General features: G+C 38.5%; 1 pseudogene; it reads right to left on the bottom strand.

Annotated features, from left to right (window-relative positions):
• Positions 1-820: 820 nt before the first annotated feature.
• LOC110919451 overlaps positions 821-13,392 on the bottom strand; it is a 100,346-nt pseudogene continuing 87,774 nt past the window's right edge.

The following is a 13,392-nucleotide window of genomic DNA, read 5'->3' as shown; positions in this document are numbered from 1 at the left end:
TTCCCCTCTCAACGCTTCAACGCTTTAACGATTATCGCATCTATCAATCTCATCGCTTCGATACTCTCATCGCTTTTCCCTCTCGACGCCTAAACGCTTAACGCACCTAGCATTCACGCTGCTTCGATATTTCAATCGTTGAACCATTTGCGCACGCTCTTATCGCTAACTAAGTTTGCAATCAACTTCACCGAAAAGACATATAACAATACTATACTCGACATAAAGAGAGAAAAATGCTCAGTTTTATATTTCTAAAAAACTATATGCACTTGTAAATTTTGATGGAACTAGAAGAAAGTCAACAATGGTGGGCAATTCCCATAATGCCCCTCCCAGCTTTACATCAATCTTAGTTCACATGTCACCCAAGTCATCCTATCCCTTGATTATCCTTAGATCAAAGATTGATAACTTCTTCTCACCCTTTTGCTTCTTTTATTTATCTTTGATAATCTCCTTATTTACCTAAATCTACATCTGTATCTATTAATGTTTGACATCTTATATAGGTATTGTATGATACATTCAAATTCAAATATATATATTATTCAACATACCGTATTGTATGTACATGTTAAAAGATCAAGTCAGTAATGCCATTGAGTTTAGATGGTTGCGGGACAAGATAGTGAGAGGCGAGCCACACAGGGATGGAGGTGATGCAGCAACAGTTACGACATGGAGCCTGACAAGCCGCCCTGTTTCCGTCTATGTCATATGACATCGTTATCTACAAGTATAATATAGCAGTAGCTTTGTTCCAGCAGCAGACTTGTCAAATATTAGGAAACAAGACAACTTGTGAAGAATGAGTACATTAAATATCAGTTTTATCAATGTTTTTCTCTATAACATCAATGCAAGACCCCACGGATTTCCACTCCGACATGGCTTTAGCAAGAAGGGCGCGTGCTTGTTCGTGGTGGCGCAGGATTAGGATGGTGTTTAGTATGGCCCATCTCACCTGAGAATCTGCTTTCTTTTGAGTGAATCCCAAGCTTTTGAGCAACCCATCCAGCAAAACTGGTCAACCTCACATTGACGTAAATTGTAAATTTTCATGAAAACTATTCTATTTGCCATAGTACAAGGTTAAATGGAAATATTTAGTTTAGAATCCCAAAAAAAATTACAACAAAATTTAAAATAAAACAAATATGAAAAGTTTATATTTACCGTGTTAACATCAACAAGGCCTCCTTCAGCATAACCGTAAAGGAGATATTCGGTTGCAACTCCTGCTAATGTGATGCATGAAAACTTGTTCAAGATCTGTAAATGCATTTGTTTATACTCATAAGATAGGTAACTCAACAACAGGAAACAAAATATCAAATTGAAGAGGTATGGTCCCAATTCTTTGCCTACATGGCAAGGACCACACCACTTTTTCATCCAACATGGCGCTTACATCAGCAAGAACATCCAGAAACTTCCAAAAGCTTCTGGAAGACGTCAAGGTGGCACCAAGAGATGCTCCTCCCTATAAGAAGGACAACACGTGTCACCAGTCACCAAGCGCCATGTGGACCTACAACGAGTCTAAGGAGCATACCGACAGCGGCGGTACGACGTCTCCAACATAGACGAACAAGGGCACGCCACGTGTACCACTACCCTGACCGCAACAGAGGAGACCAAGAGGATATTCCCCTTGGTCGGACAGTTGGCGCCCCATAGCAGCTGGCAAAGTTACTCCTCCCTCCTTCACCCTCCAGCTATAAATAGGACCCTTCATCATTCAGGTTGATTCTATTCTACCCTCCATACTCCCACACTATACACACACTGTTTTCTTCCTCAGAACGGTACTTATTCTCACGCCGGAGCTTGGTTAAGAGGGAAACCCCCATATTCCCCTCTTAACGAGCTAACGGTGTTGCTGTTTTGCAGGAACATAGCCATTTGACGAGCAGAGAAGGAGACTGAACCCACAGAAGAGACAATCTCACAAATTAACCTTAGTGTTAACCTGTGTTTCATCATTGGTGCCATCCACATTTTTTCAAAACTACCCTCATCTCTTTTCTCTTCGAAAAACTCTTCGAAATGGCTGAACAAAACCCTTCTCCTCAGATGGACGGAGAAGTCTCTTCGTTTGGACTCATCCAGGACACCGGGCAGGTCCAAAGAGTCCAAGGGAACGAGACCATCCAAGAAGGGCGAACAAACAAGTTCCCAGACATCTTCGGAAGCGCATCCAGAGTGGTTAGCCAAACCACAAATGGGGCTACTTTCCAACCCTAACCAGAGTTGTTAACCAAACAACAAATGGGGCTGTTTTTCAACCTACAGGTATAGTCAATCAAACACCTCCGGAAATACCCACACAAAATCGTGGGGCTGGTCCATCAACCCCACCGGTCCAAACACAGCTGAACTTTTCAGCACTTTTAGGGCTACCCGAAGGAAAAACTCTGGCTTCCTGGTATACTGAACAAATGGCATCCCTAAATCTCGTCTACACGCAGCTGAGCGTGCAACAAGCCTTGCTCCAAGCACAAGCCAACCAATCTGTCTTCACCACTCCACAGCAAATGTCTATGAGCACCCACACGACTCAGCAGGCCAACGTATGGAACTTGCGTCCAGAAAAAGGACCTGTGCCAAACATCAAAAAGCCAAGTGTGCATGACACGCGCGATACTTATGGTGAATGGGACGATGAGGAGGACGATCCGACATACAAAGGAGAAAGCACGGTATTCAGCAGATTACCACCGGAACATGAGTCGTACAAACCACACAAACGCGCGGGCTACAACCTAAAAGCAGAACATGACTATTCTCTGAGCTATCGCCCAGACGGCATGGCTGAAAATTCCAAATTCATTAAAGAGATCGCGACAGCCGATATTGACAAGACAAAATTGCCACACAACGTGGGCAAATACAACGGCTTGACAGATCCTGATGACCACCTCCAAGTTTTCAATGGCGCAGGAGTTACAGGAGTATGGTGATGCGTGTAAGTATGTATATGTTTTAGATATATATTTCAAGCCCTTTTTACACTTTAGCCAAGTTTTAAATTTATAAAACACGATATTTACTAACACTAAACACACATATGGGCAAGTGCACCCATCGTGGATGTAGTATAGTGTTGGTAAGATACCGAGGTCGTCCAAGGACACAAGAGCTTTTAGTACCTGTTTATCCTCAACGTCTAATCAAATCAAAATGTTAGAAAAAGATTTTTTTTTAAAACAAAGAAAAATAAAACTAACTAAATGCTGAAAAATAAAATAAAAATAAAAACAGATAGACAAGATGAATCACTTGGATCCGACTCGTGTGTTAGTATAACTTTTGATTATTTTCGCACTTTTGCACTTGTTTAAGAGATTATCTTAGTTATTGTAGTAGGCCCCTTTTTTGAAAGCGACGTTACCCTCAACCCAGTAGTTTGAGTCAGCAAGGATACAATCCTAAAGGGTCGGATTATTGAAAGATAATTAATTAAGTTATTAATGCAAATTATGGTAGGCCCCTCTTTTGGAGGTGACGTTACCCTCGACTAAGTAGTCTGAGTCAGCAGGGATACAGTCCTAAATAGTCGGGTTATAGTATTAACAGTAGTTAACTTATGAGGGGATCAAAGAGTTTGGACCCCCGCCATCCAATACCTTTGGGTATTAAAGGAGGTCCTACTAAATTTGACCCAGGTCCCTTGCAGGACCTCTAAACGCTAAACAAGGGCAAGACCCTTACCAAACCGTTCCCTTAACCCCCGACCAGGTAGCCAACATACCTCCATATAGACCGTGGAGATATGAATGGTGAAAATCTTTTATTTATATAGACAGTAATAATGCCAAGACACCACGGACAAACGATAAGGAAGAATCACCTTCAACATAAGAAACTAGTTATTAAAGTCATTAATACAAAACCAATTAAGAAGTGCAAAAGATTAAAAATAAAAGGTGTTATACTAAACACTTGTCTTCACCAAGTGATGTAAGAGACTTAGGCAAACATGGCCTTGATTGTCAAGAACTCTTACGATCAATCTTGGATCCCGAGACGACTCACACACTCTATGATGGACAATGGATGATGGTGGTGGATGATGGTGTTGTGATGGTGGTGGGTGGTGGATGAAGTGTGAGAGAGGTGGTGTGCCAAGGGATGAGTTGCAATGGATCCAAGCACTCCTATTTATAGGCTGAACAGAAGCCTGGGCACGGCCCCGTGCCCGTCTGACACTATCTCTCCTCATTAATTGTAATTCGCAATTACAATTAATGCGTCTGCAGTACTTTGGGCACGCCCCCGTGTTCACTGGGCACGGCCCCGTGGCGAGCAATAGAAGCTTCTACAGGTTTGTCTTTTCTGCTGCTTCTTGGGCATGGCCCCGTGCTCGCTGAGCACGGGGCGTGTTCAGTCTTCTGTCTTCTCTGTTTTGCTTGGGAGGATGCTGTCGAGGGGTCGGGCAGTCCACTTTTGTTCCCTTTCTTGTATTTATGTTAGATTTAGCTGTCTTTTTTGCTTCTTTTGTTAATTTGAGCTCATTTAATCCTGAAAATACAAAAGGAAGACAAAAATACACTTTTTCCAACATTAGTACTTAAAAAGGGTTAGTTTTATGCCTTATTTGATGTAATTTATATGTTTCATTTTACACACATCAAATATCCCCACACTTGAATTTTTGCTTGTCCTCAAGCAAAACTCTTTAATATGTGGCTTACACTCCCAAATGGAATGGGTAGAAGAGAAAGTTTTGGGCTTGTCATAGAGTGTCGGGAATTTCCAAGATTGTTTAGGTTTTATTTTTACTTATTTACAATTCTCTTCGTCATGATTTATGAAAAACTTTTCATAAGGTAAATTATTTATTAAGGCATAACATTCCTTTTTAAAATTTCATCTATATACAGGTTCACATACCTCACGGGGGAAAATCACTCACACTCGGCCGAAGGTGTATTTTTAGTGAATCACTCGAGAGCGGCATGGAACTTATTCCTACCATAAGCTTGCCAAGCAATCAATCATCCTCCTTTTTAACTTTATACCTTTGTAAATATCAAGAGGACTTTTTGGGTGAAGGGTTAGGCTTGGGTTAAAGGTGGGTAGTTGGGTTAGTGGTTAGTGGAAAAGGGCGAAAGGCGTAAGAAGCGTCGGTTTTCGTAAAACATTTTGTTTTTGTGACTTTTTATTTTTTAATGAAGTATTTATTCAAACAAGCTTTTGTTTGAGGAGCTTTGTTTGTTTATTTCCAACTTCATTGTAAAATATCATTTTTTTCGATAGTCACACGAAAACCGAGCTTGTTACTAAAATAAAAGGTAAAAATAAAAAGGGTTTTTGGTGGGTAAAAAGGGTTTTGGGTTAAGAAATGAAAAGGTTTAGGCTCAAAGGGGTTAACTAGGGGGAATTTTTGGGTAGGTGAGAAGAACAATAAAATAATGGTGTTGAAAGAAAAAGGGTTAGTCCTAATGCCTCCATCATTTACTTACTTGGGTTTAAGTTGGTAAGGACTGGGAATGTATTGTCGTGGCAAGTTCTAGAGTCGTAAGAACCAGGCGGCTATTCACACAAGAAACGAAAAATGAGCATTTAGCGTAAATATGTATATTTGTATGTGATGTGCAGAATGTGGTCTGTAAAAAAAACTAACCTAATCTAGACACCCTAGTTTTAAATTTATAAACTAAGACTCTCTAAATGCTAGACCACTGACAGGCAAGTGTACCTACCGTACGTAGTAAAGCCTAATGAAGTCCGAGTATCGAACCCACGAGACACTAGCGACGCTATCTAGACTCTGACTCAACTAATACTTAACTGGTTTTAATTTGTATTTTGATTTTTTCCTAACTATACTAACGTGAGTAAACAAAAGAACAAAGAAAGCAAGCAAGGTGGTGAAGTGACGGGAAGCAGACAGTGATGAGAGAGAACTACCTAGGTATCGAATCCCTAAAATCATGCAATGCTAATTTGACAATGACAATGGTTAAATATCTTTTTCCCTCGATTAACCCCCCCCCCCCCCCGCTAGAGATGTATCAAACGAAAGATCAAGACTAAATGTGAAGTGCTAGAACGAACCGGTTCGAGCTATCGATACCAAATCCTACGAAAATAAAATCCTTTTGACCTCAGAGACAGTTATGTTAAGAGAAGATCCCAAAATCGCAAAGCAAACCCAACTTTGATAATTGAAATCCTAGGAAACCTTAATTATGATGCAATAAACGAGCCCGAGCTATCGGTCACTCAATCTACCCACCAATAATTAGCTAATAACCTAGCTCACCCTAATCGTCTTTCGAGTCACAAGATGAGGATGCAAGTTTTAACATAATGATTTTAATTATTAGTCAACTTGGTCAATTTCTCAACACAATACCTAACCCGAAAATCCTAAGATCAATGAATTAAATTAAATCCTAAGTCTAGGGGGAATTTCTTCGTGCCTAAACCGCTGAATTTATTGGCTAATAAAATAACCAAAACATACCAACATGCAATATCAAGATCAATATCAAAGTAAAGTTATGTAAATCACATCAAATAACCGAAGACATGTCACAAACGCATTACAATCCTCTAGTTCATCTCAACCTAAGTAGTATGAAAAGTTTAGCCAAGAATCATAGTCATGAAAAAGAGACAAGTCTGAATCGAATAGCAAAACATGTTTATAATTTTGTAAAACACAAAGTCTAACAAAACCAAAAATAATAAATTGCAAACCCGAACTTGAAACTTGATCGCGACTTAAAGCTCGAACCAATCCTTTCTTTTCTTTTTTTCCTCTCGATCGCAGCCTGCTGTTGTGTTTCTGTCGTCTGATGTTATTCGAAAATAATATATGGATCCAATCCCCCCTTCACGTCCACTATCTTCTTCCTATTAATTCCATTAGGGCTTTTTTAATATAATATTCAATAACATATTTCCAAGCCCAAGGATAACCAAAACAATTCCCACTGATGTTTCAAGAGTTTGCGTGGATGAAGTCTACTTTTGGAGGCCCACCATGTGAAAGTCTTGTAATTCTACTGGGCTACCATGCTTTTCCCCAATAATTCTTGTCTCTTGTGTCTATGGCTGTAGATGTTATATAATGACCAACACAATATTTAAATAATTTTTCCATTAGTGCCTCCAGTCAACAAACATAAATGATGTCATCTTTCTTTTGTACAAAACCTACGAATGAAAGAAAAATCAATTAATGGCACATTTATTTTGTTAATTAATTCTAACAATATTTATGTCAAATTAAATATGATATTAACAATTAATCAATCAATATAATTTCTTTTGACATAAAATACACCATTTTATAGCTCTTTTCCACTTAAAATCACCAACTTTCAAATATGAATTACATACGAGTATAATTTAATGCGAACAGCCCTAAAGTTACTCAAAAGTGTAGGAATAATTATATAAAAATATGTATATTTTGGAACACATCAAATATCCCCACACTTAAACCTTTTTCGTCCCTGAAAAAGACTTATGTATAATCCCAAGCAACATGTTCAACTTAAACACTTAACAATAACGCAAGTCTCGAACAAGTTATAACGCGAACTACGAAATCATCAAACACAACGGTTTCGCAAGACTTACAACGTTCAAAAGGTTGACGAATCATAATATTTAAATGAAAACGGGACTACCTAATCAAGTTTTTCTTACCTTCAAGCAATCAATTATGCACTGTCAACACCCCTCACAATGTCACTCTTCTCTCGGCTAATATATATGTAATTTCTAAGTGAACTCTCAAAACGGAACTATGAAACATACTATCATAAGCTTGTACGCCAATCAGATCTCCACTTAAATGTTAAAATTCAACATGGATCAAGAGGGCTTTAATGGTTAGGCAAAGGCTAAAGGTAGGGGTCTTTTTTTTTTTTGGGAATAAGTGGCTAAACACATAATCACACGATAAACCGGATAAGCACGAAACAAATATTAACATATTGGTCATTTTGACCTACAACTTTATTCCTTTTTTTTCTTTTTCGTTTTTTTTTTCTTTTCTTTCATCTTTTGCTCTTTTTTCGTTTTTCTTTTTTTTTTTGTTTCATTTTCAAGATAAAGATAACAATACACAATACGATCCGGTTATCCAATCAACAATGGGTAACAAACGAATAAGTAGGCTCAAAGTGGTGTATCTAAGGGTAATGATGAAACAGGTCAAACACAAAGGTAACACAACCAAGATGATCCTAATGCCTCTATCATATCCATGCCAAATCCTAACCGAAGGTCTCAAACTGTATCAAAACGCACAAGTTCTAAAGTAATGCAACAAAGTCGGTAAACACACATGAAACGAAAGTAGTGAACATATAAATATATGAAACATGTAAAGGCTCAAATCTCACTATCATGTGGTAAATAGGGCTACCGATATTGACAATGCACAACCAATAAACTCTCCGGCTCCATCCACTATCCTAGGCATCCCAAACCCTTTTACTCCCAAAAACTGATTCAATCAACCTACTATCCCGCAACTTAAAGAAACAAGTGCTCTCCGACTCGCAGATTCGACAATTAAACCGTTTTTGACCGACGTTTTGAAAAGGTTTTTGTTTTCTACGCGCAAAAGGACCGGGACTCGCAAGACCAACTCTTTTTTTTTGTATTTTCAATTTTTTTTTTGATTTTTTTGTATTTTGTATTTTGTATTTTTTTTTTGACTCAAGACTCTCTAACTAAGACCTAAACGATAGTTTCCCATCCCCACACTTAAACTCTACATTGCCCTCAATGTAGGATGGAAACCGACTCAAAAGACAAAAATAAATAAGAAATAAAAAGACTAAGGGCAAATTGGAAAGGACTTAGCTGGTTTTATAATCACGTAAGCTCCAAAACTCTCATCCAATCAAGCTCGATCGTATAGCATTTTGGTCGCGATCGACTCTGACTCTAACTGGTACACTCGGAAAATTCCTTGAAATTTGCTAAGCAGCTCCAAAAACACCCGAATGGAGATTGAGTACGGGTGGTACATATCCAAACCTGCATTAACAAAAACAAGCAAAACCAAAGCAGTACCGACTCTAAATAAAACGACTCAAAACTACTACGTTAGACTCATGGTACAAAATAAATGACTAAATCTACAAACTCTACAAACTACCGAATATATAAAATTACAAAACTTTACAAAACTTCCCCACACTTAAATTTAATCAGGAGGTTTTTCTTTGATCTGGACCTTATCTAACCCGTTTAATTCCACTCGGTCCTCACAAATAATTAAAACTTCATCGGTGGAATTACAAAATATTTTAAAAATTTTAAACGGGTCAGACCACCAAAATTTGAACTTACCTGGAAGAAACCTGATACGATGCATGTAACGAGGAAGATGGTTGTCTCTGCACTTTAGTGTTGCCTTGAACTTCCTTTTGCACCACATTTGTATCCCCATACTTTGTCGATCCAAGTTCCTTCGTGCCTTCTCCCGTGTTTTTAATTGTGGTGGCGATCCAACTTCTAGCTTTTCCACGGGCCGGCTATCAAACTTCTCTTCCGCTTTCTCTTCTACGTTCGGTGTATATTTGATCTCCATGGTCGGCGTCTTTACAAGTAATGTCTCTTTCTCATCCTCCATCTTATCAAGTGGTTCTTCTTCATGTTGGTGCACTTACGTCTGCTGACTACGTCTTCCATCGAGTCTTGAAGTTGAACAGATCAAGCATGGCACGGAAACCTAGAAATAGAAGTTTGTAGTAGGTCCGCTTATTTGTCACTAGGTTAGGTCCGCTTATGTGTCAGTTTTGGTCAGGATCGCTTATATGGTATGTTGTTGGATCGCTTATGTGTCACGTTGTAGGACCGCTTATACGTACATGTACGTATAAGCGGACCAGTATGTCTATATATAGGTCTGTATGAGCGATCTGAAACACATAGTTGAAGGTGTTTGTTCCGGTATGCTGCCGAAGTGCTGTCAAATCTTGTAATCGCGTTCAATATCAATAATACAACAAGGTTAAAGTGAATACAGCTTCAATAGCACCGAATTATTAGTTTCCGCCTCTTAATTCGGATACGAACTTCTCTGAACGACTCAAACAGGGCCGAGAATGATCCTACAATTGGTATCAGAGCACAGGAGGAGGAGTTCTTGCCATTTTAGCTGCATTTCTTCTGATTTTCTACAATTTCTTCATTTTTTCCAAAAATTTTCACGGTAAAACAAGCTCAAAATTGCACCGTAAGCTCGGAATCATGAACTAACAAACCCTTGAAGTTTTCAGATAAAAAATCGACCTAGAAAGCTGTTTTTTAAGAGGTTCGCTTTTACGTACTCGCACAAAAGTGACGTCATCAATCAGGTCCGCTCTAAAATATCTGTCTGGTTCGCTCCATGGAACATTTTTGGGGTTAGGTTCGCTCGAAAATTCAGCTTGGCCCGCTCATTTGACAGTTTCTAGTTCGCTCATTCGTCAATCTGACTGGTCCGCTCATTAGTCAACTCATCGGTTCACTCGAAAGACAGTTCATTCAATGGAATTAGTTGTTTGGTCCGCTTATCTGAACAAGTCTACTGGTCCGCTTATTTGATCAGATTTATTGATTCGCTTTTGTGAACAGGGTGTTAATTTTGAAAATTGTGAACGATGGATACCGAATTTTATAACGCTTTTGCTACTCCGACCTCGATTACACAGAGTGCTTTGATTGAAAACGAAACCGGAACATCTCAGAAACCACCGAAACTCATGGATATTGACGATTATAACGTGTGGTCTGAACGTTTTGGCAATTGGGTCGAAGCTTATCATCTTGACGCGTGGGAACACACCGAAGAACCATATGTTAAACCCACAAAGAACGATGTTGTGAATGGTACTCCGCTAACACTTAGAGAGATGAGTACTGCAGATAAAAAGAAATATCGTGATGAGAAACTGATGGTGAGTCTGCTTCAGCAAGCTATAAAAGAAGATATCTTGATACTGCTTCAACATGACGGAACTGCATATTCAATGTGGACAGAATTGGAAGCAAAGTTTACGGGAAGTGATGATATGTTAAAGAACAAAATGTCTCTCATGAAGAAAGAATTTGATTTGTTTCGGGGATTGAAAAATGAAAACACCAAGCAAATTATTGATAGATATTGTAACTTGGTGAGAAATATGACAAAGTTAGGTATTAAGAAAGATACTGATGAGTTAATTGAAAAACTTGCAGATGCGCTTCCATATGAAACATGGGGAACATTTTTGATGATGCTGAAGTCCAACAAAGCAGAATATAAAAAGATGAAGCTAGGAGACTTCATAAAGCATTTGGAAGCTCAAGAGATGGAGCAGAGGAAGATCGCTAGGATGAAGAACTACGATGGAGAACAAGATATCAGTCTGTACTACAAGCATGGTGTTACTGATTCAACAAAGTTTTCTCCTAAGATCGAAACTCCTTACAGTGTTAAAGATTCTTCTGAGAAGAAGGCATCTCAAGGATCAAGCAACAGCACAAGATTTTCATCTTTTGATCCTAACATCTCTGTAACAAAGAACGGTAGAAAACTTCAGTGTAACATTGTATTAAGCCTTGAAAATGATCAAGACTACACTAAAGAAATTGCTAAAAATCAAATGTCTTTGTTAGGGATGATTTTAGAGTCTTATAGTTGTTTTGTTGCAGGAAAGATCGGAAATCCAATGCTCACGAAAGAGGATTACGATCAAATTGATGCTGAGGAAATGGAATTAATGGACATTAAATGGTGTATGGCAAGTGTGATGAGACGTGCTGAAAAGTTTAAACAAATTACCAGCCGTGATGATTTTCGTGATGCAAACGTTTCAGCTTTAGGTTTTGATAAATCTAAAGTTACGTGTTTTCGTTGTAGAGAGAAGGGGCATTTCAAGCGGGAGTGCAAAAACCGTGAAGCTACTGGTGCCCAGAATCCTTTCGGAAACAACGACTATCACAAGAAGGCCATTTATCATCAAATCACACCACCAGCACAGCAGCAGGCACAAACAGCTCATGGGAGAGATGTGGTTGATAAAAGAACATGTGTTGTTAGTCAGGGAAAATATGATAATTTTACCTGGGAAAAGTATCTTCCGAAAGACAGCAAAGTGTGTTTGGTTGAACAAGATGATGAGAAGTTGGCTGAAGGTTTTACTTGGGATGATTTTTGTCCAGATCAAAATCTTATGACCAAAGAGATGTCCAAAAACACTTCTCATGTTTTCTTTGCTAATGCTTATGATTTGAAATGTGCAGAAAGGTGCAGAAAAGTCATGGAAGCTGCTGAAGAAAAACAAAGAAGGATCAGAGAAGAGGCAGAAGAGGAAGAGAGATTGAAGGAAGAAGCGAAAGCTGAGAAAAGAAGAAGAGCTGAGTTTTTACAACCGAGCAGAAATGTCAAAGAAGTTCCAGAAGAATATGAACTAAAGATTGATGCAGAACAAGTTGAAGTTTCTGAAAAGTGCTTAAACTGTGACTCGTTAATCAAACAAAACAATGAGTTGTTGCACAACATTCACAAGTTGAAAGAATCGTATGATATAATGAACAGAGAGATTAACAAATATACTGATTCGAGTGGTGAACAAGCAGTAGCGATGAACACGTTGAAAGTAGCATATTTTAGACAGCTTGATGATGCTAACTTTCATATCAAAAAGTGTGCTGATTTAGAGTTGGAGTTGGCAACACAGAAGATAGAGACTGAGAAAGTTAAAAAATTGTTAGACAGTTACTCATGTTCGTCTTTTGTTGTTGACAGGATTTATCCAGTGGTGGAGAACTTGAAAACGTTTGAAGAAATGGAGATGTCTGAAGAAGAGAAAATTGTGACTGAAGAGGAAGAAAAAGTGAAAACTTCTGGTAAGAAACCGAGTGTATCCTACAATAGATGTCCGCCCCCGGTCGAATATGGATTTATGCCTCGAAATCCGAATTCTGAAAGAGTCAATAAAGCGATCAATTTGAAATGGGAGTCTGGATCGTCGGATAACTTACCGGAAAGTATTGATGTCACATATACGTCATCAGATACTGATCATGAGTCAAAGTTGATAAAAAGTATGGTCGATCAGGTGTTAGACAGCGATGACAATGAGGTGTCAAAACCGAAGTCAAAACCCGAGTCAAAGTTTGGGTCCAGTGTGTCAAAGCCAACAGTCAAAAAGGACAAACGGGTTTATGATAAAGAATTTTTACTTTCGAAATCTAATTTGAATGATGAATCGGTCAAAGTGGCATATACTTTGCAAGGTTCTGACAAATTATATTCTGACGAGAGTTTTCCAATAAGAAGTGTCAGACTTAAAATGACTCAAAAGGTTTTCAAAATAACAGAAATTAATATTTCTGAAATAAAAGATTTAAATCTTAATGGAAAACCTAAACAATACACTTCAA

The sequence above is a fragment of the Helianthus annuus genome, chromosome 7, assembly GCF_002127325.2.
Source record: "Helianthus annuus cultivar XRQ/B chromosome 7, HanXRQr2.0-SUNRISE, whole genome shotgun sequence".
Taxonomy (NCBI): Eukaryota; Viridiplantae; Streptophyta; class Magnoliopsida; order Asterales; family Asteraceae; genus Helianthus; species Helianthus annuus.
This window is presented reverse-complemented; position numbering and strand designations above follow the sequence as displayed.